Source organism: Anguilla rostrata, chromosome 14 (assembly GCF_018555375.3).
Source record: "Anguilla rostrata isolate EN2019 chromosome 14, ASM1855537v3, whole genome shotgun sequence".
NCBI lineage: Eukaryota > Metazoa > Chordata > Actinopteri > Anguilliformes > Anguillidae > Anguilla > Anguilla rostrata.
In genome coordinates, this window is record NC_057946.1 from 1510271 (window position 1) to 1536139 (window position 25869).

The following is a 25869-nucleotide window of genomic DNA, read 5'->3' on the forward strand; positions in this document are numbered from 1 at the left end:
CACACAGGGCGCTGCATTCAGGTATGAAATAACGGATAAAAAATGGATATGTGATTTTTGTAAATAAACTCCTTGTCCCTCCGGAGGGAACGGCAATGTCAAATTTTCATTCATGCGAGTGACATTTCAATTTGAATTACCAGCAAAAGGAAATCTTTTTTTTTTTTTTTGACGCCACTGGGCTGGATGGTTCACGGGAGCCAGAGTCTATCAAGTCCGCCGTTTATAAGATTTGATTGAAATTGCTGTGCTTATTTTTTTGCATTCTTCCGATATATACGCACTGCTATCCTGTTGTGAGCTCATGAGTTTAATTTCAGCACACAGAACGCATTTAAACAACTCGCTGGCTCAAATTAGCCTTCGCTCAGGTCCCTCGCTAATGGACGTTATGACTTTAAGTGACCGACAGCAGTACGGTAGTTTGTCTGATACGAGCGTAAATACAACGGGAATCATCTCAAGTGTCTTTTGATTAGTTCATTGCCAATTCATTCCATTTAAAATGAAATCACACTTAATTGCCCCCTGAGCCTCACCAGTGAGTTAGATGGATGTAATTGGATTACCAGAGGCTCGTCGAAACCCTCGGCTTGCAGGAAAATAAACATGAATGATAAAGACAAGTGTTAATATGAACGATGGGTTATTTACATCATCTGAGTGAGTGAGCACGATATTACGGAAGCAATCTCACTGTTTAAATAACCTCCCTTATTGTTTTTTTTTTCTCTTTTTTTTCCTGTAGAACTGCATCTAACCTGCCCATCAAATAATTCTTTCCAAACAACGGATGGCAGCGCGTGCGGTAATTAGACGGCTTCTCTTTATGTGAGTCCCGTTTGAGTGATGAAGAGCTCTGTGGTAATGGGCGGGAAGTGCGCGCAGTGAATCACCTGCACACACACACACACACTGAACAGCTGGGCACGCCACAGTTCCTGTGAGGACATTTTACGGAATACTGACAGTGAAGAAGCTGCCGAGTTGAGGAATGATATTTCGCCCTCCCCTCCTCCAGGCTGTGAGGTGAAAATAAATGAAATTGAATTGTAGAAGATGGAAACCAAACCCCCCACCCCCCGGCGCCTCGTGCTCTCGTCACGCTCCTCATTGGTCAGCGGGGTCGCCCGGGTGAGCCCAGTGCGGTCGCGGCTCTCACAACAAACCGAGACAGCGAATCAGAGGGAGCGCTCATCAGCATGCCGAAGCACGTCCCCCAGAAACGGCCCTTTCCCTCTCTTTTTACTGGCTGCCGTGATAATAGCCGGTTATCACTTGACGAGTCATAAATACTAATGATAGCGATGGGGAATTTCGTGTTGTATTATGCATGGAGTTGAGAGGGAGGGAGACCAGCTTACTTTCTGGAAGGAATAGACCTGCGCCCAAAAACAAGTCCTTCAAACTGAACCAACGCTTTTAAACATAACATAGCATAATAATCTATCTATGAATCTACTTATTTTGACTGACGTTCACAAACTAAATCCATATTTTAACATTCATATCTTATTATCACCTAATAATACAGTAACACAACAGAACAGAACATAACATAATGATTTATCTATGAATCTACTTACCTTGATTGACTTTCACAAACTAAATCCATATTTTAACATTCATATCTAATTATCACCTAACATAATGACAAGAACATGTCATTAAGCCCAACAATGCTTTCCGTTTTCCTGCCACTAAAGTGTACCTAGTGCCTGGGAGTTGTGTATTGCTTAGTGTCTGCATTGTTAGTGTCTTTATTCCTGGTTCTGTAGGTCGTACCACAACACTGATGGCAGTGCGTGTAGCCGGTTGTTTCTCCTGTTTGTTTGTCTGGTGGAACAGACAGGCTGGAGTCACGTCTCGCTTTGTCCCCTCTGTCTCTCGCTGATTTCAGCTCCCGAACTCGTGAGCGAAATGAAAGCAAAAACCTCGCTTTAGTCAGGAGGCTTTAATAGGCCGCGTGATTTATAAAGGCGGCTGCCACATCGAGCCGGGTTTGAATGTCCCCCCCGACTCACATATGCACTTCTCTGCTGCTTTCAGAAAATAATTGTTACATAAATGCTGAACGCGCATTTTGGGAATCTCGTTTTTATTACTCAAAATTTCTAGTGTAGCTCTGTTCGGTAATATGACAAGAAAGTGATGTTAAACTTCCATTATTCTTCCCAGAGAGTAGAGCCGAATAGCTTTTGCAATTACTGTAACCATGGTGCGATTTCTTCTTCTTTTTTTTACTGTTGCACTGCTGTCAAACAGTTGTCTGGGGTTTCAGTTTCAAAACATAGAAAATGTGTTTATCACAATGTTTGTCATTTTAACTTTGTTCTGGTCTATATTTATCTCTTTTATACTGAATGAAAGTTCATACTTTCTGACCATATTTCGATGCAAGTTCAACTTATTTACAATTTATTTCATTTTGCGGAAGCTTTTAGCCAAAGCAACTTACAATAAGCATTTTACATGGTAAGCAAACACCACTAGAGCTAGAGATTTGCCAAAAATATCCAGTGAAGAAGGCCTCCTGACAGAGTGGGGACAGTCAGTCCGTCCACCGTCCATCTGCGGCTGTGAGGAGTGGTTGCCAGGCGCCCAAAGAGATGGACAGCCAGCTGGGGGGAGGAGCCTGAATGGAGGGTTGTGGTTGGAGTGTGTGTCAAGATCACTGAAGGCAGAAAGAAGCGGTGCCACTCATTGCTTAGCATGCTAGCGGGGAGTAATTTGGGGGTTGTAAACTCTTTGTAAAGAGAGAAGAGAAGCAAGGGGGGACAGGGGTCAAGAGCGAGGGGGGGAATCAGAGCCCCCCCAGGCCAACGGGACGGCTCGGTCAGCGAGGTCTGGCGCAAACCGTGCAAGCCTTTTGACCGAGCCGCTCCGACTGTGACCGTTGAAACTGCAGTCCCGGTGGAGCGGTCAGACCTGGAACCCGACTGGCTGTGGGTTCAGGTCGTTGCGTAGGAGACAGAGAAGCTGTTGTTTGGAGGCTGTGCACCCAATAGTTTTGGGTAAAGATGAGAGATGGGCGTCCGGTCCACTGGGATGGGTGGCAGTGTGGTATAATGGTCAGGGATCTGGGCCTGTAACCCGAAGGCCGCAGGTTTGATTCTCAGGTAGGACACTAACATTGTACCCTGCAGCACAGTGCCTGCTGGGAGGGGGGAGCAGAGAGGATGTGAATGTGGAGAGCAATTTGCGGGTTAGAAGCAGCACGGGAAATAAGCCAAGCGTAGAGGAGGAAGACAAAAGGAGGTAGTGGAGGACTGACGGATTGTCCAGGAATCCTCCATCGTCATCTCCATTTCTGCCGCTCTTCTTAACAACTACCTCTCCCCTTAGTTTTTAGGAGAGACTCACCAGTATGACTAAATATGGGTAAAAATATATAATTATGATATTTAATGTTCGGACTGAAACGTAACAAACGAGGAAAGTAAGCTGATCAAAGCGTGTTAAATCTGCAGCAGAATCAAACGTGAAAAAGAAACGCTGGCTTTTGCACCTGCAGTGTTATTTCTGCTTGAGCGCTCGGCCCCATTAAAGCCAGGAGCTCCTCTCAAGCAGAGGAGGATGAGGACGAGAGCCTTCCTCCGGCCTCATTGCCATACTTCTTAATACGCCCAATGAGGACGGGGTCAAACCTGCTCAGCAATGCTCAGCAAAATCAGCAGGATCATTTCCATTATGGGGGTTGGGGGGGGGTAAACCCAACATTTCATTTTCTCCTCTGAATGTGAGGCCATGGCTCTGTAGCACGGAGGAAAAAAACCTCTACCCAAAAAAAGCTCCTCCTCCCAACATCACTCTTTAAGCTGAGTACCTTCAACCTGAACGAGTACAAGCCAGGTGAGCAGGGGGGCCGGGGGGCTGGGGGGGGTTGTGGACGAGAGGGGAGAGTTAGGGTGATTCCAAGGGCTCTAACTGACAGGGGTGGTGGGGCCCAATGTGAGATCTTCCCGTGGCCCTGCCCCTGCAGGTGAGAATCACATTGCTGTGCGGTCGGCCAGTTTCTTGTTCCTCAAACCGATTTTTGCAGCATTTTTGCAATCAGAAAAATCCCGAATAAATTGAAGGCTGACTTTTTTTCCCTCACTAAATAACTGTCAAAAGAAACAATACTTTTCCAGTTTATAAAGAATAAACTACCCACTCTCTCCACTCTCTCCTGTTTTCTGAGAGAAAGTGAGAATGTTTTACTCAAGCATTACCACAGTGCTGCACCCTGAGCTGCAGGTGATCACGTAGCTAGCAGCTCGTTAGCGCTGACCTTGGCTTCTAAGGGGATCACTGCACTCAATCCGCTCAGGGAAAATGAACCGCAGACCATCACAGAACTGCTGGAGCCCTTAACTGCTGGACCTAAGAGCTCAAGGCCTGCAGCGCGGGCTTCAGTAGCTGTGCGCCACACGCGCGCTCGTCCGTATGTGGAGAACGAGCCGGAGGATGACTCATCCGGCCGCACCCCGCCTCTCCGCCGCTCGGTACTGCCGTTACCTGTTCCCTGTTGCTCCGCCGTGCTCAACGCCGCGCACACCGCCAGGTGTGGGTACCTGAGCGCCAGGTGTGGGTTACCTGAGCGCCAGGTGTGGGTACCTGAGCGCCAGATGTGGGGAGTATTTTAGTGCTCTGCCACCTGAACACTGCACCCCGCTCCACACAGAGCTCCCGCAGGATCCTTCCGGATAAAACCGCCTGGCTCCTGCCCCAGATTGAATTTTTCCAGCCGACTCATTTAGAGTTGCCTGCCTGTTTAGCCTTGCACTTTTATTTAGGCTTTTCTGAAGCTGATAAATGTTGTGCTCTGCCTCTGAGATACAGGTACAGACTACTGAAAGCCTTCATACCTGCTGAGATCCTTCATACCTGCTGAAAGAAACTGATTCTAATGAATGTGTGGCCTCAAAAGAGAGCTTCTGCCTCTTCCCCTTAATACACAGAAGTCTCTGTGATGCTGACAGCCGAGCGAGATATGCAGGGTCAAAGGTCAAAGGTCACGTCAGCAGCCTTCTCCTTTACCTTGAGTGGAGACACGTCCCTGAGGCATGGACGGGTGAAATGTTCTGCTCCTGAAGAAAAAGAAGAAAAATATATATCTGCACTGTGCTGTATATTAAAAGTGAGGGGGAACACCTTGGACAGGCTTATGTTATGCAAATGTGTGAGGTAATGTGGTGATTTTACCTCTAATAACAAATTAAAGTCAGGAAGGAGTGCTAATGTGCACTTAGCTAGCTCTTTGAACCCTGCATATGTGGTTTTTAGCCTTTGAAGGTTTTTCCATTATTTTGAGATGACTGCTCTAATGGCCAATTTGCTCCAGAAGATACACCGAAAAACTGTGATCAGAATGAAATCTCGTAGTCTTGGGTCACTATTACACTGTAATGTACAGTAATGTACAAACTTAGGTATTCATAGAAGATACAAGTTTCTACATTATGACCTACATTACAAACCATTTACATTACATTACATTACATTACATTACAGGCATTTAGCAGACGCTCTTATCCAGAGAGACTTACAACAAGTGCATTAGTTCAAGGTGCAGAGGTGCAAAAGAAACACACGAGAGTGAAGTAAAGATCGTAGTGCCTGAAGTGACCACATAGATCAGGACTCCAACCCTGTAGGGTAACCTGTTCAGCAAACAAACAATCCTGCCAAGTACAAACTAGCACTGAAATCACATTTGCCTTACACAAAGTCATTTTCAAATAAAGTGGCGCACAACAAAGATGGCAGTTTCTGAAATCGCACTTAAACGATCAGATTCGGTCGGAGACGTTCCCGTCCATTGAGGGAAACTTGCCTATTTTTGGCTCTTTCCTTTCTTCAGACATAAAAAACCACCTAATTCTAGCGCTCGCAAATCACACTGTGGAGCTCAGCATTCTCAACAGAGAGAGAAATCACCTGCGCGAAAAGGTTATGAAGCGCGGCAGCTGGTGAAAACTGGGACATAGATAATCTGAAAAGGCTTACAAATAAAGTTGGTCTTCCTGCCGGTTTTCAAATCACAAGCGCCAAGTGTTTTATGGGTAAACAAGACATTCCATCATGTGTTTTTCTCCTTCTGGAACATAGGCCTTGATTCAATAAAAAAATTTTAGACAAACAAAATAGCAATCTTTCCAAGATTTGTGCAGGGTTTTTATCACAATAAAAGGATTTTTTTCTGAGCCGCAAAGGGTCTCGTCGGAGAAAGCCAGATCTCACACACAGACTACGGCTGCGATTTGTCATGCAGGGCCTTATTCAGACCGGGCAGATTTACACACCTGCTTAACCGTTTTTATTTTTTTTTCTGCTTTGGCATCTTTTATAAGCAGGTATTCAGACTCCCCCCCTCAGTTACTGTCAGAGGCCTTCTGGAAAATTCTAATTTTCTCAGGTTAAGAACACGCCCCCAGGGTGGGGGACAAAAAGCACAGAATTCCACTTACGCTGCATTCTGGGTATCTCAGAGTCCTCCTAACACAAACGAGGCGTTTGTGGTTTAAATGTCCCCGGAAACAGGCACTCTCTCTTAAGAGAAGAAGGAGAGCAGACGCTCCGTCATCCTTTTATTATTTCTTTGTTTTATTGAGACATGGAGAAAGCGAGGAGGGGGACAGATGGGGGTAACAGCTGAGGGGGAGCACAGCCATGGCAGGGGGACTGAACCCCTAAACCTGGGGGCGGGGCTTGTATATTGCCTGACATGTTCAGCCACTGTACCATGGCATTGTTTGTTTACAGGCATTTAGCAGACGCACCTATCCAGAGCGACTTAAATTGTATCCATTTATACAGCTGGATGTATATTGAAGCAATGCAGGTTAAGTACCTTGCTCAAGGGTACAACGGCAGTGTCCTTACCCGGGAATCGAACCTGCGACCTTTAGGTTACAAGACCAATAGTACACTGCCACTTATCTCACTGGCACACATCTCACTGTAACCCCCCCACTTAAAGTTGGAAAAATATCCGAAAAACAATTGAAGTCTTTACAATAAAACAACAGTAGATTAAAAACCTCCCGAGTGTGAGTCTGTATTTGGGATTTGTCTGACAGTAGCCCCACGCCGTGTTACAGAATGCTCTGCTAATGTATTTACTGTCTGTAGTTAGTTTCTCTTTGACCGGCGTAATGACGGTGTGTTCTTTTGGTTTCCCCCATAAAAGCCTTGTGTGTTTAAACAAGCAGCAGTCTGATCATTAAATACTGAAGCTGTGAGCCATGTCAGAAAAGGCGCTTATCTCAATTTTCTTTGGAGTTCTGGACGCACAAAAGGGTGAAATAGATGATGCATTATTCCCAGACGAGCTTTAATTACACGTAAATAAACAACATTTGAATTCAGTAATTTGACAGGTTTATAACGCTCTGACAAAGCGCCTCCCCCGCCTTTTTTCCCCCGCACGCACACAGAGCATATTTATCAAGAATTATTAAATCCCAGGACGCAGCAACTTCTCAGAAGACAAACACAAATAAATCAAAAATAATTTGCAAGGAGTTGCTGAGTGGCTCATCCTGTTAAATCTCTGTCTGAGCGCATGGGTGGGCCCCACCTGTGCCAATGACGGCTGTTGGAAGCCCCATTGGTTGAGACCTAATTGCCGTTAGTATTGCTCAGCTTTAGGGACTGTTCAAGGTTTCATTCCACCACCAGGGGGGCAGAACTGGTGAAAAGGTAAAAGTAACATTACAGGCATTTAGCGGACGCTCTTATCCAGAGCGACTTACACAACTTTTACATCCCATTTACACTGCATATATTTATACAGCTGGATATATACTGAAGCAATGCAGGTTAAGTACTACCTTGCTCTAGGGTACAACGGCAGTGTCCTACCCAGGTATCAAACTTGTGACCTTCAGGTTACAAAACCAGCTCCTTACCCACTATACTACACTGCTCTCCCAGTAACTGTTAAAGTTATGTTCAATACACAAAAGTCATATATATATATATAATCTTATTGCAGATCATCTGTACCACACAATCCGTCTGCTCACACAGTATAGATTAATTTAATAGGACTCATGCATAGTTTAACATAGTCTTGACTGACTTCAAAACCAGGGTTTCAGTCAAGATTTCTTGCTTCTCTGTGGCATGTCCACATGGTAAATGGTAAATGGACTGCATTTATATAGCGCTTTTATCCAAAGCGCTTTACAATTGATGCCTCTCACTCACCAGAGCAGTTAGGGGTTAGGTGTCTTGCTCAGGGACACTTCGACACGCCCAGGGTGGGGATCGAACCGGCAACCCTCCGACTGCCAGACAACCGTTCTTACGTCCTGAGCTATGTCGCCCCATGTTGGGGTCTTTTATTTTTATAGGCTTCGAAGCCCAGTCTGTTTTCACTGTGGATGTAGGTCAGGTTTGTAGCTGTTCTTGCTAAACAAAAAAAGTCTGCAGACTGCAGTTTTTTTTTACAGTAAAAATTTTGTTTTTTTTCATTACAACCAGGGCACTCGCACTGACGTGTGATTACCAATGAAAGCCAATACCCAAAATATGCATTTGAGGTTTTAATTGAAGCAATGAAAATGTTAATGACAATAATTCTGGACTTCACGAGCGTTCGATTTTTGTGCATTCATTCATTTTACATTATTGAATTAAGCATTCTGTGTGAAACTAAGAGCATTTCCCTGAGCTCAGTTGTAGTTATATAACATTCCCCGCTGTAGTACACAAGATATGTCAGCTTTTTTAGGAGTAAAATGCATCGGGGGGGAAATGTGCTTAAATCAGCCTGAATGCGCTTTTCTCGAGACACACACACACAAACTCCAGCTCTCCCCATCCCATTTACCTGCCCAATTCTCTTAAACCACCACGGCGTGCTACTGTGGAATTGAGCCGAATAATGCCACAAACAGACCTCAGATCTGAAGGTGTAATGTGATTTGTAACATCACAGCCAATTACTGTAATTGATTGCGTGTGCTTTTTTTATTTAATGTGCACATAAGCAACATAAGAATGCAGCCTAGCTATAAAATAAAGCATATTTCTCAAAGATAAAAATGGATATATATTCCTCAGCACTGTCCTTCTCCTAATGGAACAACGTGCAAAAATTTCTATGTCCTCTGGAAGAGAATTCCTGTAGAGAAGCATGAAGCACCGAACTCCTGCTTGGACTGCCTGTTTGTCATTTTTAAACGATGTGAACCAAAGACCTCCTGCTTTTGCATGTTCTTACAGGAGTTATAACAACTAATGTGTTCGAAGAATCCCAGAAATTTAAAGAGCAACTTTAGAAGAAAAAAATAACAAATGGTATGGTAATACACATAGGTATGGTTAATATAATTATTTGTGTTCTAAAATACAAAGGAATTGGTCGTTGATAATCAATGGTACCTGGAGATGGGTTCAGGCTGAGTGTGTGTGTGTGTGTGTGTGTGTGTGTGTGTGTGTGTGTGTGTGTGTATGGTGTGTGTGTGTGACTGTGGTTGTGTAGTGTGTGTGTGGTGTGTGTGTGATGTGTGTGTGTGTGTGTGTGTGTGTGTGTATGTGTGGTGTGTGTGTGTGTGTGTGTGTAGATGTGTGTGTGTGTGTGTGTGTGTATGTGACTGTGTGTGTGTGTGTGTGTGTGTGTGTGTGTGTGTGTGTGACTGTGTGTGTGTGTGTGTGTGTGTGTGTGTGTGACTGTGTGTGTGGTGTGTGTGACTGTGTGTGTGTGTGTGTGTGTGTGTGAGTGTGTTTGTGTATGTGTGTGTGTGTGTGTGTGATGTGTGTATGTGTGTGTGTGTGTGTGTGGTATGTGACTGTGTGTATGAGTGTGTGTGTGTGTGTGTGTGTGTAGTGTGTGTGTTGTGTGTAGGACTGTGTGTAGGTGTGTGTGTGTGTGTGTGTGTGTGTGTGCGTGTGCGGTGGTGTGTGTGTGTGTGTGTGTGAGTGTGTGCGCTCATGTGAGGGAGTGTGTGTGTGTGTGTGTGTGTGTGTGTGTGTGTGTGTGACTGTGTGTGTGTGTGTGTGTGTGTGTGGTGGGGGGGGGGCTCTTTAATGTCAACCTGCCTGTCAGCCTGGCGCACTCTTCAAATGGTCTCATTCTGTGGAAGGTCTGCTTTTCACAACATCAAACATCAGATCACCTTGAGATCTGAATATGACACATCACTTCAATAGAGCTGGCTTGTAGCTCTCGACTCCTCTCCAATAATTCATTTCCCAATGGTCTCCATTTTGATATTACTGTACATGTTTCCAGGAAAGATTCACAGAGTTTAATTGATTATATGATTACTCACCAAACTTTTATTCAAAAGTAAAAATGTTCAAAAATGTGAATAATTATTCAAAAATATATATATTTTTTTGTTTTTGAAATAAGAAAAAAAATTGTTCGTCAAACTCAGAGAGCTAGCTTTCTATTTTCCTAATGAGTGGGGATGGTTGCTGTATTCTCCAGAGAGCTGCTTTGGATAACAGCTTGTGTCACTTCCCCATGACTTCAAAAGCCAATACAGGAACAGGGACGCATCAGATATCTTGATCAAAATACACACTATCTTTTGAACTACCCTCAGTGTGGTCTTCCTCAGTGTCTGTTTGAAGATTATCCAGTGACTCTCTAATTACCTCCGCTCATCAAGCTTGCAGCATGAAGTCTGTCTGGATGTCAGCTTGAGCCTGAATCAGACTCCGCAGCAACATTTCTTCCGACAGGGACCGAACTGTCTGGAGCTCCAGAGGTAAATCAAAGTGTCCTAAACCAGAAAGACCTTTGCCAATCTGGTGCCGATGAGGCAGGAGAGCACATCATTATTTCCCACCATCATCCAAGTTCGCCATTGTTTTTATTTAGTAAATTTGGTGGCCCGACGCGGGGCTGATTATGTCTGATTCCCACCCTGATTTTGGAAAGGCCAACTTGTCTGCAAGCGCAGCCGCGTTCATACGCAAAGCCCACCACTGATTTGGGACGGGGTTCGCACATGAACACTGATTTGGGACGGGGTTGGCACATGAACTCTGATTTGGGACGGGGTTCGCACATGAACACTGATTTGGGACGGGGTTCGCACATGAACACTGATTTGGGACGGGGTTCGCACATGAACACTGATCTGGGAGAGATCAGCCACCGCGGTTCAGCTCTGAGACGAGTGCTGTCACCAGCCTGCATTTTTTCACAACACTGACTACAAGACTGCAGCTAAAGCTAAGCTCACAGAGTGGAGTCAGAGGAAGACCTTTCACACGCAGCTTTAACTACAGCGCAGTCCACCGGAGCTCGATCCGCCAGAGACTGAACCCTCCCTAACCAGGGGTCATGCAGTCACCAAGTGTGCATCGCCCTCAGAGCTACTGGCCACACCCAGCACTGGCACACTGTATAATGCACTGTGATGTACAGAGAGTGTGTGTGACGCAGTGTGCTGTATAGAGTGTGTGTGATGCAGTGTGTTGTATAGAGTGTGTGTGACACAGTGTGGTGTATAGAGTGTGTGTTTGACACAGTGTGCCGTATAGAGTGTGTGTATGACTCAGTGTGTTGTATAGAGTGTGTGTAACAGTGTGATGTATTGAGAGTGTGTGTTTGACACAGTGTGATGTATAGAGTGTGTGTATGACGCAGTGTGTTGTATAGAGTGTGTGTATGACACAGTGTGTTGTATAGTGTGTGTAACACAGTGTGATGTATAGAGTGTGTTCACCAGTGTGCTGTATAGAGTGTGTGTAACACAGTGTGATGTATAGAGTGTGTTCACCAGTGTGCTGTATAGAGTGTGTGTAACACAGTGTGATGTATAGAGTGTGTGTAACACAGTGTGTTGTATAGAGTGTGTGTATGACACAGTGTGTTGTATAGAGTATGTGTATGGTGCACTGTGCAGTGTAGTGTGTGTATGGTGAACTTTGCAGTATATTCTGATGTATAAACAGGTCCTCTGTTCACCCGCTGCACATTAAGATGGATTGACAGTTGGGTGTAAATCTGGCCCCTATCATCTCAGCCAGCTGGCTGCTTCCGCCGGCCACTCGAGCTGTCCTTGACCCAGACTGGAAAACAGCATCTGAGCGTGCTCAGATATTTATTCACCGCTCAGGCGGAGGGCTGTCTGGGAGTGAGCAGCGGCCAGATTTACTGGCTGCTTACCGCCATTTCCAGAAAGTACAAAACAAGCAATTCCATCTCACCTGCCCCCCCCCCCTCCACTTCATCCTCCCTCCCCAAAATATGTTTTTGTCAATGCTCTGTGAATATGACATCCTCTCCAAATACAGCTATGCCACAGAACTTCAGCACAGTTACTTTCTATATTAAAGTCTGTCCACATAGTAAAATATCCAGTGTTAATTCAACTCTAACAGAGTACAATACGAGTCCAGTTGGGACTATATGTACTCTGTAAGAGCTGATTTAACTCAGATCATTTTACTGTGTAGGTAAATCATTGTCATGCGTGCCAAACTCCATAACATATTTATGCTTCTCATTTGATGAAGTGGTCATTTCAAGAAAACATTTTGGTAAGCTTATATGAGCAGTCCTTCATAGAAGCTATATAACTGCTCCAAAGGCACTACATAGAGATTCACATATGCTTATGTCAAGTCCAAATGTTAAGAACAGGCCATATTAGTAGTTGCACTTATTGACATAAGTATGTGTGAATTAATTAGTGAATTATTGTGTAGCGAAGGAGCTGCTTATGAAACAGTTGCATAGTCTCAGTAAAGGACTATTCAAAGAAAACAAACCTTTGCCAAGGTTTTTTTTTGTTGTTTTTAATTCATTTCCACAAGAACCTTGCAAGATTTAATCAAATTGGATTTTTTTTTAAAATAACATGAGTGTTGGAGCCATATTGTTAGATTTCATTTTCATTATTTCGAACTGTAAGTTAATGTGCATGCGTCTATCTGCCTTGTGTAATATGCTCGCTGATTCCTTGTTGCCTTAAAAGGCAACAGATTTTTGGGTAACGAGCAAGCAGAACAGCAGGATATCAGGTGGCCGCAGTGAAATTCTTAGCCATTCTGAGCAAATGGAGTCAGCTGGAGTCAGGTGACAATGTCCTTCTTTTTGATTGGCTGATGAGTGAAGTCCTTTCACTCAATCAGCACTATATTCTGCTACCAATTTGTGAAAGAAGCAGGTATGTGTCATATAATGGGAACCCGGGATGGGAAGCGGATAAAGGTTATTTGTTTGTGGAAACAACGACTCAGTCGGTTTGACGACGAACTCAGGATTGAGAGGGCGACCATCTCAACCCAACGGACCGCATAACTGCCAGGAGGTAGACTCACTGTAGACAAGGTCAGCTATTAATAACTTTTCAAAAATGTTTGTTTGAAAAGAATAGAACAAAAATAAAGATTTATTCTGTTCTATTCTATTCAAACAAACAATGAAAAACTAAAAGAAGAAGTTCTGAAAGCCTGCTGTACAATGGCTCACACCCTCTGAAAAGACAGTACTGAGCGCTTTCTCTGGTCTGAATGAGCTCGTGTTCAAGGTGAGCCTCGGGCTCTGGAGTTAGTAAAGGGAAGTAACAGCAGCTCAAAGCAGTGGCTGCTGGGAGGCTGTGGGAGAAAATGACTGTGAGTCGTTGTTGGCGGGGTGTGGCGTAAGTGTGTGAACACGACTCGCGCTTTGACGACGAACAGGATTGAAGGTCGACATCTCACCCAACGGACGCAACTGCCAGAGTAGACTCACTGTAGACAAGTGCTATTAATAACTTCAAAATTTTGTTTGAAAGTGAATAAATTATCAGTCTTATCAAAAAATGAAATAAGACAAGTTGTGAAAGCTGCGTATGGTACACTAAAGACAGTACTGAGCGCTCTGTAATGAGCTGTGTCAAGGTGAGCGGCTCTGGATAAAGGAGTACGTCAGCTAAAGTGTGCTGCTGTGAAATGACTGAAGTGTCGTTGTCATTCCCACCGATGCGGGGAAAAAAAAACCCATCACATTTCAGCCAACCAAGTCCAAGAGACTGACTGCAAAGACAAGACCGACCCAAAGAGACAGCACAAACACTGCACCGCCTCGTAGAGACCGGAAACTCAGACTCTCAGTCCCAGAGGTCTGGAAGACAGACGGTGTCTGCAGATTTTTTCAATCAGCAGAAATTTAAATCTTGGAAACAAGGTGAACTCTTTAGCCAATCCATGGCTAAAACTAAGTCATTAAATTAAGAAAGATAACACCTCTACAGCTGCTATCCCAACTCCTCGAGGCAGTCCCAACACCTATTTTTCATTAGCCTATTCTTTCACTGATTTTTTTCTTTCACAAAACAAAAACTACAGCAAACTTGTGTGAAGGTGTTTTGCGAACAGAAGCGGGATGATTTCGGTGGCCAGTGTGAGTCTTAATCCGTATTAACACAGAGCACTGACCTGTGGAGTCGGCAGCTGGATTCATAACAAAGCTTCTCTCCTGGGGTTCCTCTCCCAGAGCAAAGATCTTCGCTCAGTTTTCTCCTGGTCACTAAAAAGACAAGCGGAACAGAGTAAAAAAATAAAAAGGCTGAATATGAATTGCACGCGCAGGGATCACAGCAGGGAATTCAGTATTCATACAGGATTCATAATTTATTGATAAGTGATTAAATAAGCAAACAAACATACGCATCTGTGCGCGTGTGTGAATGTACACTGAACTTAATTTGTTTACAGGGAGTGAGCAACTGCTTCATTTTCCCCGAACCACAAACTCCTCCAGGTACTCTGGTTTCCTCCCACAGTCCAAAGACGTGCAGGTAGGCCGATTGGAGACTCTAAATTGCCCACAGGTATGAGTGTGTGAGTGAGTGGTGTGTGTGCTCTGCAGTAGATTGGCAGCATGTCCAGGGTGTATTCCTGACTCTCGCCCAATGCACGCTGGGATAGGCTCCAACACCCCCCGTGACCCTGCTCAGGATAAGCGGGCATAGATAATGGACAGACGGATGGATGGATAGATTGAGTGAGATGTGCATCAGTATAAAATTAAGCAACAAATAAGGAGCAAGCAATTCTCCTGTTGTTGCCTGTACATGAATAAGAGAACATCTGCTTATGGCCTTCGTGCTGATCCACAGCTAATCCTGCATTAACTATTCAACGAGTTCCACTCAGCCTTCCCTCAGCATCAGATACATTAATGAAGAAACAGCTGGTCATATGTCTATCACATTTCATACTAAAGTATTTTATAACTATTCATCTCATGCCATCTATCAGGTTACACATCGCAGTGAGCATGTCAGGGATTAATTACGGTTACATTTAATTAATGACCAAATAATATGCAATATAATATGACAATTACAATGACTAATGAAGTCATGAAGGTTTATTAATACTGTAATATATCAGTCAAGCTAATACCACTAATTATACCTGGAATTAGTTATATGACGGACAATTAATTTATTGCAACAATCACTGAGTCAAGATAAGTAGTGCAATTGTTGTTGCAAATGTTTTTTAATTCTTTACCAATACAGTGTGATCATTTCATTCTGTTGATTCCTGTAAGACAGAAGTTTTCATCAAACCGGTTATTTAATTCTGGCTGAATGCGGAAAGGTGAGATTGGGACAAGCCGAGAGCATTATTGTCTGGTTGGGATGGATGCTCAATGTCCAAACACAAAAAACAAATTACAAACAGGTACCGGGGGCAGGAGGCTGGGGGAAAGTGAGCGCTTGAATCAGCACCACGTTAGAGCCCATTAAACAACAAAAACATTTAAACTAAGTCACGGCTTACAACCGGCACAGACGTTCACCGCTTGTGTCCACTTCCTGCCTCTCACCGCTAACTCGCTATCGAGGGGGTCCCCCCGTTTCCCACAATGCATTGGGCTTTTCAGGCAGATCAATAATTCAGTCATCCGCTCATATCCCATAAATCAATCAGGTGACCACTTGACCAGGAAACGTGCGATGTTTCTAAATCGTGTTTTTTTTTTGCGAAAACAGAAATGCCAACCCTTTGCACATTTCGTTTTTGGGGGTCAAAGTTAAGGACAAACGCTGAATATTCAGAGCGCTTGGCGCTGCGTCCTCGCGGCAGAGATCGGGGGAAACGTGTAATCACACAAACTCGACAGTCCCAGCGCAAGGCAGGGCTGCTGCCGAATCCACTCCCAGACATTAATTCACGAACACAGAGGCTCATATCTTCCCCCTTCTCCTGTCCGGGCTTTAATTAAATGCATGATAAAGTGTTGAGTTTCCATTCTTCTGTTATTAATGGAGCGTATCTTAATTAGAACGGGGGCTCTGGTGGAGAGAGGGAGACGTAGCTGGCTGGGATCACAGGGCTGAGCGGAGCGGGGGGGGGGGGATTAATCTGCGGCATATGCTTCTTCACAGCCCCTGTAATGGAGCGGTCGTGTTACAGTGCCCCGTTCACCTCGCCCCCCCGCCCACCCGCCCCCCCACAGCTCTCCCGGGAGGCCGAAACTCGAGCCCCAATCGCGGGCTCCCTGGACAGGAAGTACGGCCTCCACCCACACGCCTCCCTCTGTAACAGAGCCACAGCGGCTGAACTGGCTCCGCCCCCTGCATTTCCGGAAAGGCTGTAACACACACCGCCGCTGCTCTCACACACACACACACACACACACACTCTCTCCCTCTCTCTCTCTCACACACACCGTGGTCCTGAAAGACTTCTGAAGAACTGTGGAGAGGAAGTTAGACCTTTATGGTCCGACTTGATATCACACACACACACACACACGCTACAGGCAAATCCTTCCGGAACTTTCCGTGCTCCTCGGACCGGGAGGAACGAAGGCGGTAATGGATCCGGCTAAGCGGGGGCGGAGGGCATCAGGACTTGCCCGGTGACCGGCGTTTGGCGGTGATTTTGGGGAGGGGAGGGAGGGCGTCTGAGAGAGAACGCCGTCGACCGCCACATCTTCCCGCGCAATGAAAGATTTTTTTTTTCCGCAGCTGGGGGGCGTCGTGCGGCTCCGCTCCCCACATCAGCGCTGAAAGTGATTTGCAGCTCCGTATGTGGCCAGGAAACAGCACCACATTCAGGCTGATAAAGGTGCCATTTCCTGGAGAGATATGAACCAGGTCGTTTCCTCTGCCACCTCTCCACGTCTCCTCCTGGACAAGACGGCAGATTTACTGGCCCGTCTTTATCCCCGTCTGCCCCCCCCCCCATAAACGCCAGCGCTTTCTTTGCCCGCTGACAGCAGCAAATGTCAATGGATTCACTCCTCGAGAAATTTCAGCTTATTCCCTGTTACCCTGGTTTCATAATATTCCCCCTCCAAGACAAAAAATCACCAGTGGATGTCAAAACAAACCGTTTGCTTTGTAATAACCATCATGGCCGTCTGAAAAACAGCAACAGCAAAAAATGATCACAAAAGAATAAAGTTTTTATAACTGCTTCCGGAAAGACTTGATAGTTTGTTCAGAGTTATTAAATATGAATGTATGCTGATGATGATGGCTCATTTTTTGTGTGAAAATAACATTCTCTGGAAAACACGGCCAATTAAAAGATAAAATACAAAAACAAAGAGTGCTGACTGCCACACAGATGAATGAAGAGGAAGCATAGTCCTTTATCAGTGTTTCATCCAGAGTGTCAGTGTAAGTCTTGTAATCTTATCTTTCTTTTTCAAAGCTGTTCATTAGCCTACATACCGAACGTGTCCAGACTACTGCTATCTGTCAGCGTTACTTATGGCCGTTGTTATTGTGTGCACCACGCTTGATCCATCACGTTTATTATCCTGTGCGTGTGTTTATGTGAGAGATGACGTGTGCAGATGTGGTTTGGCTGCTATTTGTTTCTCATGCGCGTAATTTACATTTACATTTTTTCGGCATTTTGCCAAACGTTCTCATCCGAAGCAACTCACACTCTTTGCAACCAGTTTATACGGCTGAACATTTAAGAACATTCGATGGGTCTGTCATGGAAGGGGCAGTGTCACTGGACGGGCGTCCATGGTCCGTCACTGGGTACAGGGGTAGTGTCACATGGGTACAGGGGCAGTGTCACATGGGTACAGGGGTAGTGTCACATGGGTACAGGGCAGTGTCACATGGTACAGGGGAGTGTCACATGGGTACAGGGGCAGTGTCACATGGGTACAGGGGCAGTGTCACATGGGTACAGGGGCAGTGTCACATGGGTACAGGGGCAGTGTCACATGGGTACAGGGGTAGTGTCACATGGGTACAGGGGCAGTGTCACATGGGTACAGGGGCAGTGTCACATGGGTACAGGGGCAGTGTCACATGGGTACAGGGGCAGTGTCACATGGGTACAGGGGCAGTGTCACATGGGTACAGGGGCAGTGTCACATGGGTACAGGCAGCAGTGTCCATGGGTACAGGGTAGTGTCACATGGGTACAGGGGCAGTGTCACATGGGTACAGGGCATGTCACATGGGTACAGGGCAGTGTCCACATGGGTACAGGGGCAGTGTCACATGGGTACAGGGCAGTGTCACATGAGGTACAGGGGCAGTGTCACATGGGTACAGGGGCAGTGTCACATGGGTACAGGGGTAGTGTCACATGGGTACAGGGGCAGTGTCACATGGGTACAGGGGTAGTGTCACATGGGTACAGGGGCAGTGTCACATGGGTACAGGGGCAGTGTCACATGGGCACAGGGGCAGTGTCACATGGGTACAGGGGCAGTGTCACATGGGTACAGGGGCAGTATTCCGTGGGCACAGGGGCAGTGTCCCACTAAGGAATCAAACCCACTGCATCAGAGTTGAAGTCTATTTCCCTGAACTTCATTTTACACTGCCACTACACCATACAGAGCTGTGCTGTGCATGTAAGCACTTAAAAAAAAAAAACATGAAACAGTTCTAGTGAAAGGTCATTAAATCACTTGTTGCCACTAAGTTGTAGAGGTTGAAATTCCAGGCTCAGAAAGTAAAAGTCATCCCCTGTATTCTGGATTTGCTAATCAGCACAATTCTTCAGCCAGGAGAGAGAATTAATTAGTGAAAGCTGGCTGAGTTCACGGGTGGAGGAAACACACGGCAGGACTTACTGACCCCTGGACCTTCCACCTCAGCTAAGCTGAGTGATTATTCAAATGTATGCTTGTGAATTACACTGGTTACACTGGACCATAATAGAGAGCCAGTTAATGGAGGGGGTTAATCCAGAGAGTTAAACTAATTAGCATATACCCTTAAACAGTCTAAAGCCAGGATTCAATCAACATCTTTGCCCTTAAACACTTAGAAGCAATAAAAAGCTTCTTTTTTTTTTCTTCACAAAAACACGGTTTTGGGGAGTTTGGGAATCAACTCGCCAGGCTGAAATTGTGAAGAAAAGGTGTTATGCTGCCATTTACTTGCAGGTCGAAGTTATGATCAAATGCGGACTGAAAACAGGGCGTGAGAGGCTTTGACTGAACCCAGTCGATTCTCAGACTGAACCCAGTCGATTCTCAGACTGAACCCAGTCGATTCTCAGACTGAACCCAGTCGATGCTCAGACTGAACCCAGTCGATTCTCAGACTGAACGCAGTCGATTCTCAGACTGAACCCAGTCGATGCTCAGACTGAACCCAGTCGATGCTCAGACTGAACCCAGTCGATTCTCAGACTGAACGCAGTCGATTCTCAGACTGAACCCAGTCGATTCTCAGACTGAACCCAGTCGATTCTCAGACTGAACCCAGTCGATTCTCAGACTGAACCCAGTCGATTCTCAGTACCTCAGGGGAGAAAACAGAGGGAAGGCGATGCTAAACTCCTACAAGCAGTGAAGAGCCCGTATGGGCAGCTTTGCAGCCACTTGTTTAATTACTCACTCAGACAAGCTCACCTGAATGCGTTTTATAATGAAAGCACGGGATAGCGAACACAGTGAGGACAGACGCTGGGAAAGGAGCATATTCTAGTGTTTATTTCACCCCTGGCTGACTGAAGGAGACTGAACCTCCCCCTTATTTTTGTTCCATTCAGCATTTGTGCATTTCAGCTACATTTTCAAAGAGCGGGGGTTTGGGGGTTTTGGGGGGTGGGGGGGCAGGATGGGGGGGGCGGACAGAGTGACTGCATTCCGCCCCGCAGGCCCGGCGGTAGAACAGAAGAAGGAGAGCACTGATTAGAGGAGAGGAGCAGCTCTGTCTGATGACGGCTGCTGGCCTGTGGCTGTGTCATTACTGCGGGAATTCCATCATTACCGCGGGAATTCCATCATTACCACGGGAATTCCGTCATTACCGCGGGAATTCCGTCATTACCGCGGGAATTCCGTCATTACCGCGGGAATTCCGTCATTACGCGGGAATTCCGTCATTACCACGGGAATTCCGTCATTACCGCAAAATTAGTCCGGCGGTAACCTAAGGCCTCCTCCTCACCCTCAGGATGAAGGCAAGCATCACATTAACTTGAAGAATGGAACAAAAAAACACACAAAAAAAAAAAAAGAAGGGGCACCATTGTGTTTAGTTCAGTTTTGCATGAGGCATATATATCTAAAGTACTTCAAAACTCTGGTACTGAACATTGCTGTAGTTGCTGACCATTACATTACATTTATTTAGCACACGCTTTTATCCAAAGCGACGTACAAAAGTGCATATCATGGTCATGGACAACTACAAAACACAGGTTCAATAAGGTACAAATGTGCATCCCTTTATGGACAGTCTACCCTTCTTCAAATGGACACTTCCAGCAGCATAAAGCTCTATGTAAGAAAGCACACATCATCTCAAGCTGGTTCCACAACCATGACAGTGACTTCAGCTCACTCCACTGGCGTACGCAGTCTCCAGATCTCAATCCGATAGAGCACCTTTGGGGTTACCGTAAGTGGAATGGGAGGTTTGCATCATGAACATGTGACCGAAAAATCAGCAGGAAGTGTGTGCTATCAAGTCAGCATTAACCAAAAGCCCTAACTGAACTAATTCTGTTAAAATCAGCAACCCAGATTTTAGATGAAGATGAAGAAAGGGAAATATTTCCAGGTTGCTTTCATGCAATAAAGGCAACAGGAGCTTCCCCTCTATTCCAAGACATTTCTTTTCTCCTCCGTGTGGTTTATTTACTGCCATTAATATTCCATGCGCACACTGCAGAGTGTGCTTAGTTATAAATAGTCAAACCAAAGGTCAAAACAGATACGTTTCCCTGAAGTAAGCATCCTGCTAATAATCTCTTATTAATCAGGGAAACCAGCGCGGCATTCACATCACAACAAAAACCAAGATACTGCAAGGGGGAATGAAACAGAACATGCGTATGATATTTAAAACGGTTTGACGTGGTAAGTTTCAGAAGCCTAAGACAGAAAAGCGTTTTACAGGGTCAGCCTTCCTCTAGTGCCGTCTTTACCATCTCCTTCCCCTCTTCGCCTCGTTCGTACAGACAGCAGCGCTGGGCGTCGTGGTTACAGCCGAGCAGCCAGCGGTGGCAGTTAGAAGATCGTGAGAGGAGCAGTAGCCTAATTCGCGACAGCATTTTTGTTGAATCGACGAGCGAAAGGACTATTTAGCACGTTGAAAGTTTTCCAAATTGGACCAATTAAGCGTTTTAATTGCGTTGGAGCCGCGATGAGACTGCACTGTGTCAAAGAGTGAGGCATAAAATCACAAGGCCTCGCCAGTTTTATGGCTTCGGAAAACACATCCCGCGCCGCTCACCCGTCTTATTGTGCATCTAATACGCCCCTTCGCCACTTCTGACAATATGGCTGCTTAATATGGCGGCTTTAGTGCCGGTCATACGCTATCCTCACATGAACCCAAACCCTCCAGCTCAATCTCAGCGGCCTGCTCGGCTCAGAGAGGAACAGAATCCTCACTGTTCCCCAGCTCTGTTGGTACCATCAGGACCATTCTATAGTTCCAATATTTTTTTTAACTGCAGCTCTGAGATTTTATAAAGTTTCAGATATTCGTCGCCTGTGATTGCCTGTTTCCGGCCTCCTTTTGTCTTTAACGACAATTCAGTGCGATGATTTCAAAATGTGATACAGTTGAGTGAATCTTGAGTGAATAATTTTAGTAGAGGAAAAAAAAAAAAACATGCAGGTGAGAATTTAAATGTAATTTCAGGATCACAGAATGTGTATTTTTTCCAACACCAATTTCATCTTTAAATTAGAATTTTAAGTCACCACTGTGCCACCCACATCCAATCTTCTGCCCTCAGCTGGCCGAAGTGCCACCATTAGACCCCAGGTCATACACAGGTAGACTCATTCCTCTGTGATGTTTTGTGTGCTGGAGCCGGACTGTAATCACAGCAGGCCCCTCTACCCACAACACCACTTTGGACTGTTTAACCGATTTTTTCAAAATCTAATTGGGGGCCATTTTGGTTTTTGGATAACGAGTTCATTCAGTTGCACCCAGCTGGCATTCTGCTCTGAAAGACAGGTTCAGAGTAACCCGGGCAACCTCTGTTCGACAGTCATCTCTCTCTGTGTGAAAAAAGAGAACTTTTAAAGCAGGCTGGTGGCAGGAGGATAATTGGATCTTGTACTCATCTTTTGAGTTTTCCCCCTGCCTACTGAACAGGAGGCTTTGCGAAGCTAAAAAAAAAAAAAAGGCAAGTACCAAGAAAAATGACCCTGCCAAGATGGCCGCCAAACTCAGCGCTGGGGATTTCATGGGGGGCGAGGATGGGGGCGGGGGGTGGTTCAGGAAGCAGGGCATTACTCTGAGAATATGTATGGCTTCATCCGGAAGCAGGATTATTATCTCTATAAACTATAACCCGCCACAGAGGCCAGCGAGAAAGAGCTTTCTAAGCGCTCTGAATAAAGCAAAGGCAAGTTGGGTATCAGGACACCGCGGAATTCAGAAGCTTATGATCTTAGTTTCTTATATGGAAATATTCGGCGTCTTTGATCTCACACCCCAAATTCTCTCTGTGGCTTTATCAGTAAAATGGAGTGGTTAAATCCCTTCAAGCACAAGGGGGAGGGGGGGGGGGATTTTAAAAATAACAGAACCCATAGCGTGGTTTTGCACCACCTTGTAGTCATAATCCTATGGCTGTAGGTTCAGAATAATAGAAATTTAAATGACAGGAAGAGGGAACACAGGGATTTATTACAGCGAAAAATGGCCCGTTTGGGAGCTGTGTGACAGCAGAGCCACTGAGCCTGTAGACCGTGGATTAGGAAATCAAAACACTTATCTGAGGCACATTATTACATTACATGGCATTTAGCAGATGCTCTTATCCAGAGGAACTCACACAACATTTAAATGAATTAACTTTTAAATGAATTTACATTTTGCATTTATTTATACAGCTGCATGTACACTGAAACGATGCAGTGTCCTACCTGAATCGAACCTGTGACCTTTACAAGACTCGCTCCTTACCCATTATACTACACTGCCGCCCAATTATCAGTCTCAAGTTATATCTCAAGGAAGGTTTGTGTGTTAATATATTTTTTAAGTGTTTGTCACCTTTTCAGTAGTAATTCAACATATGGGTTAGATGAAAATGGGGGGGGGGGTGCAACATTTTCTTGCAGCTAATGGTAATTCACTGACCTTTTAATACCTATTACATTATCAATCAATCAATCAATTTTATTTGTATAGCGCTTCTAACAAAGGAGCTTTGTCACAAAGCAGCTTTACAGAGAACCAGCCCCCAAAGAGTAAGCCTAGGGCAACAGTGGCAAGGAAAAACTCCCTGACTGACAACAGGAAGAAACCTTGAGCAGAACCGGACTCAGAGGGAACATTAAAAGTTTCAGGTCCATTTTACTTCCTTTATTATCCCAGCTACTGGCACTGGGTAGTTCAGTGTCAGACTCTGCTGCTCAGTCGCTGAAGATCACAGAGAAATCTTAAGCCTCTAAGGTAAAGAGAACTAATTCACACCGCCATCTTTAAAAAGTCTAATGTGATAGGAACAGCAGATTTGCTATAGGCTACAACATCTCTGCTCAATCAATTATCCTTGCATAATATATCTTTTTTTAATTATTGCACGCAGTTTAATGTCGGCGACGGTCCTAAGGTTCTAACCGCATCCCCTCGTCTTCCATTTGGCAGTATAACCGGATAATGAATGAAATATAATCTAAAGGAAATCCAGGCGCCTCCGGCAGGTTGTACCCTTTGGGGTCTTTTAAATGACTTCCACTTCTGGAGCTCGCTTTAGATAAGAACAACTGCTGAGGGATTATAATGCAACACAATGCAATCCAGCACAGATTATAATGCAACGCAGTGCAATCCAGCGCAGATTATAATGCAACGCAGTGCAATCCAGCGCAGATTATAATGCAACGCAATGCAATCCAGCACAGATTATAATGCAACGCAGTGCAATCCAGCGCAGATTATAATGCAACGCAATGCAATCCAGCACAGATTATAATGCAACGCAATGCAATCCAGCGCAGATTATAATGCAACGCAATGCAATCCAGCGCAGATTATAATGCAACGCAATGCAATCCAGCGCAGATTATAATGCAACGCAGTGCAATCCAGCACAGATTATAATGCAACGCAGTGCAATCCAGCGCAGATTATAATGCAACGCAGTGCAATCCAGCGCAGATTATAATGCAACGCAATGCAATCCAGCACAGATTATAATGCAACACAATGCAATCCAGCACAGATTATAATGCAACGCAGTGCAATCCAGCGCAGATTATAATGCAACGCAGTGCAATCCAGCGCAGATTATAATGCAACGCAGTGCAATCCAGCGCAGATTATAATGCAACGCAGTGCAATCCAGCGCAGATTATAATGCAACGCAATGCATCCAGCGCAGATTATAATGCACGCAATGCAATCCAGCGCAGATTATAATGCAACGCAGTGCAATCCAGCGCAGATTATAATGCAACGCAGTGCAATCCAGCGCAGATTATAATGCAACGCAATGCAATCCAGCACAGATTATAATGCAACGCAGTGCAATCCAGCGTAGATTATAATGCAACGCAGTGCAATCCAGCGCAGATTATAATGCAACGCAGTGCAATCCAGCACAGATTATAATGCAACGCAGTGCAATCCAGCGCAGATTATAATGCAACGCAATGCAATCCAGCACAGATTATAATGCAACGCAGTGCAATCAGCGCAGATTATAATGCAACGCAATGCAATCCAGCCAGATTATAATGCAACGCAATGCAATCCAGCGCAGATTATAATGCAACGCAATGCAATCCAGCGCAGATTATAATGCAACGCAATGCAATCCAGCGCAGATTATAATGCAACGCAATGCAATCCAGCGCAGATTATAATGCAACGCAATGCAATCCAGCGCAGATTATAATGCAACGCAATGCAATCCAGCGCAGATTATAATGCAACACAATGCAATGCAATCCAGCGCAGATTATAATGCAACACAATGCAATGCAATCCAGCGCAGATTATAATGCAACGCAGTGCAATCCAGCGCAGATTATAATGCAACACAATGCAATGCAATCCAGCGCAGATTATAATGCAACACAATGCAATCCAGCGCAGATTATAATGCAACGCAATGCAATCCAGCGCAGATTATAATACAACGCAGTATCATTATCTGAACCTTTCACAGACCTGGGGTTTGAGACACAAATTCATTACAAACTAACAGTATGTATTAATTCAAACCGCACGTCATATTTTCCAGTCGAGGCCACAAACCGGACCTGTACAAATAATTTGAAAAACCGGGAATTCCAGTCAGAAAGCGGAGCATCTGGCAACCCCAGCTGCAGCGTCGCTCAGCGCGAGACTGTGTCTGTGTAGCCGCGCTGGCTGGTACAGTCGCCAGACGCTTCACAGGTTTTTAAGAGGTTCATTCTGTACATTTCTGCATCCTAATGGCAGACCAACCTGGCACTCCTAGGTTAATTTAATTTAAGTTTTTAAGGCTAGCACACCGCCGGTT

At 45.1% G+C, this 25869-nt stretch overlaps 1 long non-coding RNA gene across 2 annotated transcripts in view; it reads right to left on the reverse strand.

Annotated features, from left to right (window-relative positions):
• Positions 1 to 2753: 2753 nt before the first annotated feature.
• LOC135239001 (uncharacterized) overlaps positions 2754 to 25869 on the reverse strand; it is a 108164-nt gene continuing 85048 nt past the window's right edge. For both annotated transcript variants that reach the window (XR_010325238.1, XR_010325239.1), the window contains 2 exons: positions 14374 to 14464; positions 2754 to 5072 (listed from right to left, as the gene is read on the reverse strand). This is a non-coding gene — a long non-coding RNA (uncharacterized LOC135239001). The remainder of the gene's footprint in view (positions 5073 to 14373; positions 14465 to 25869) is intronic.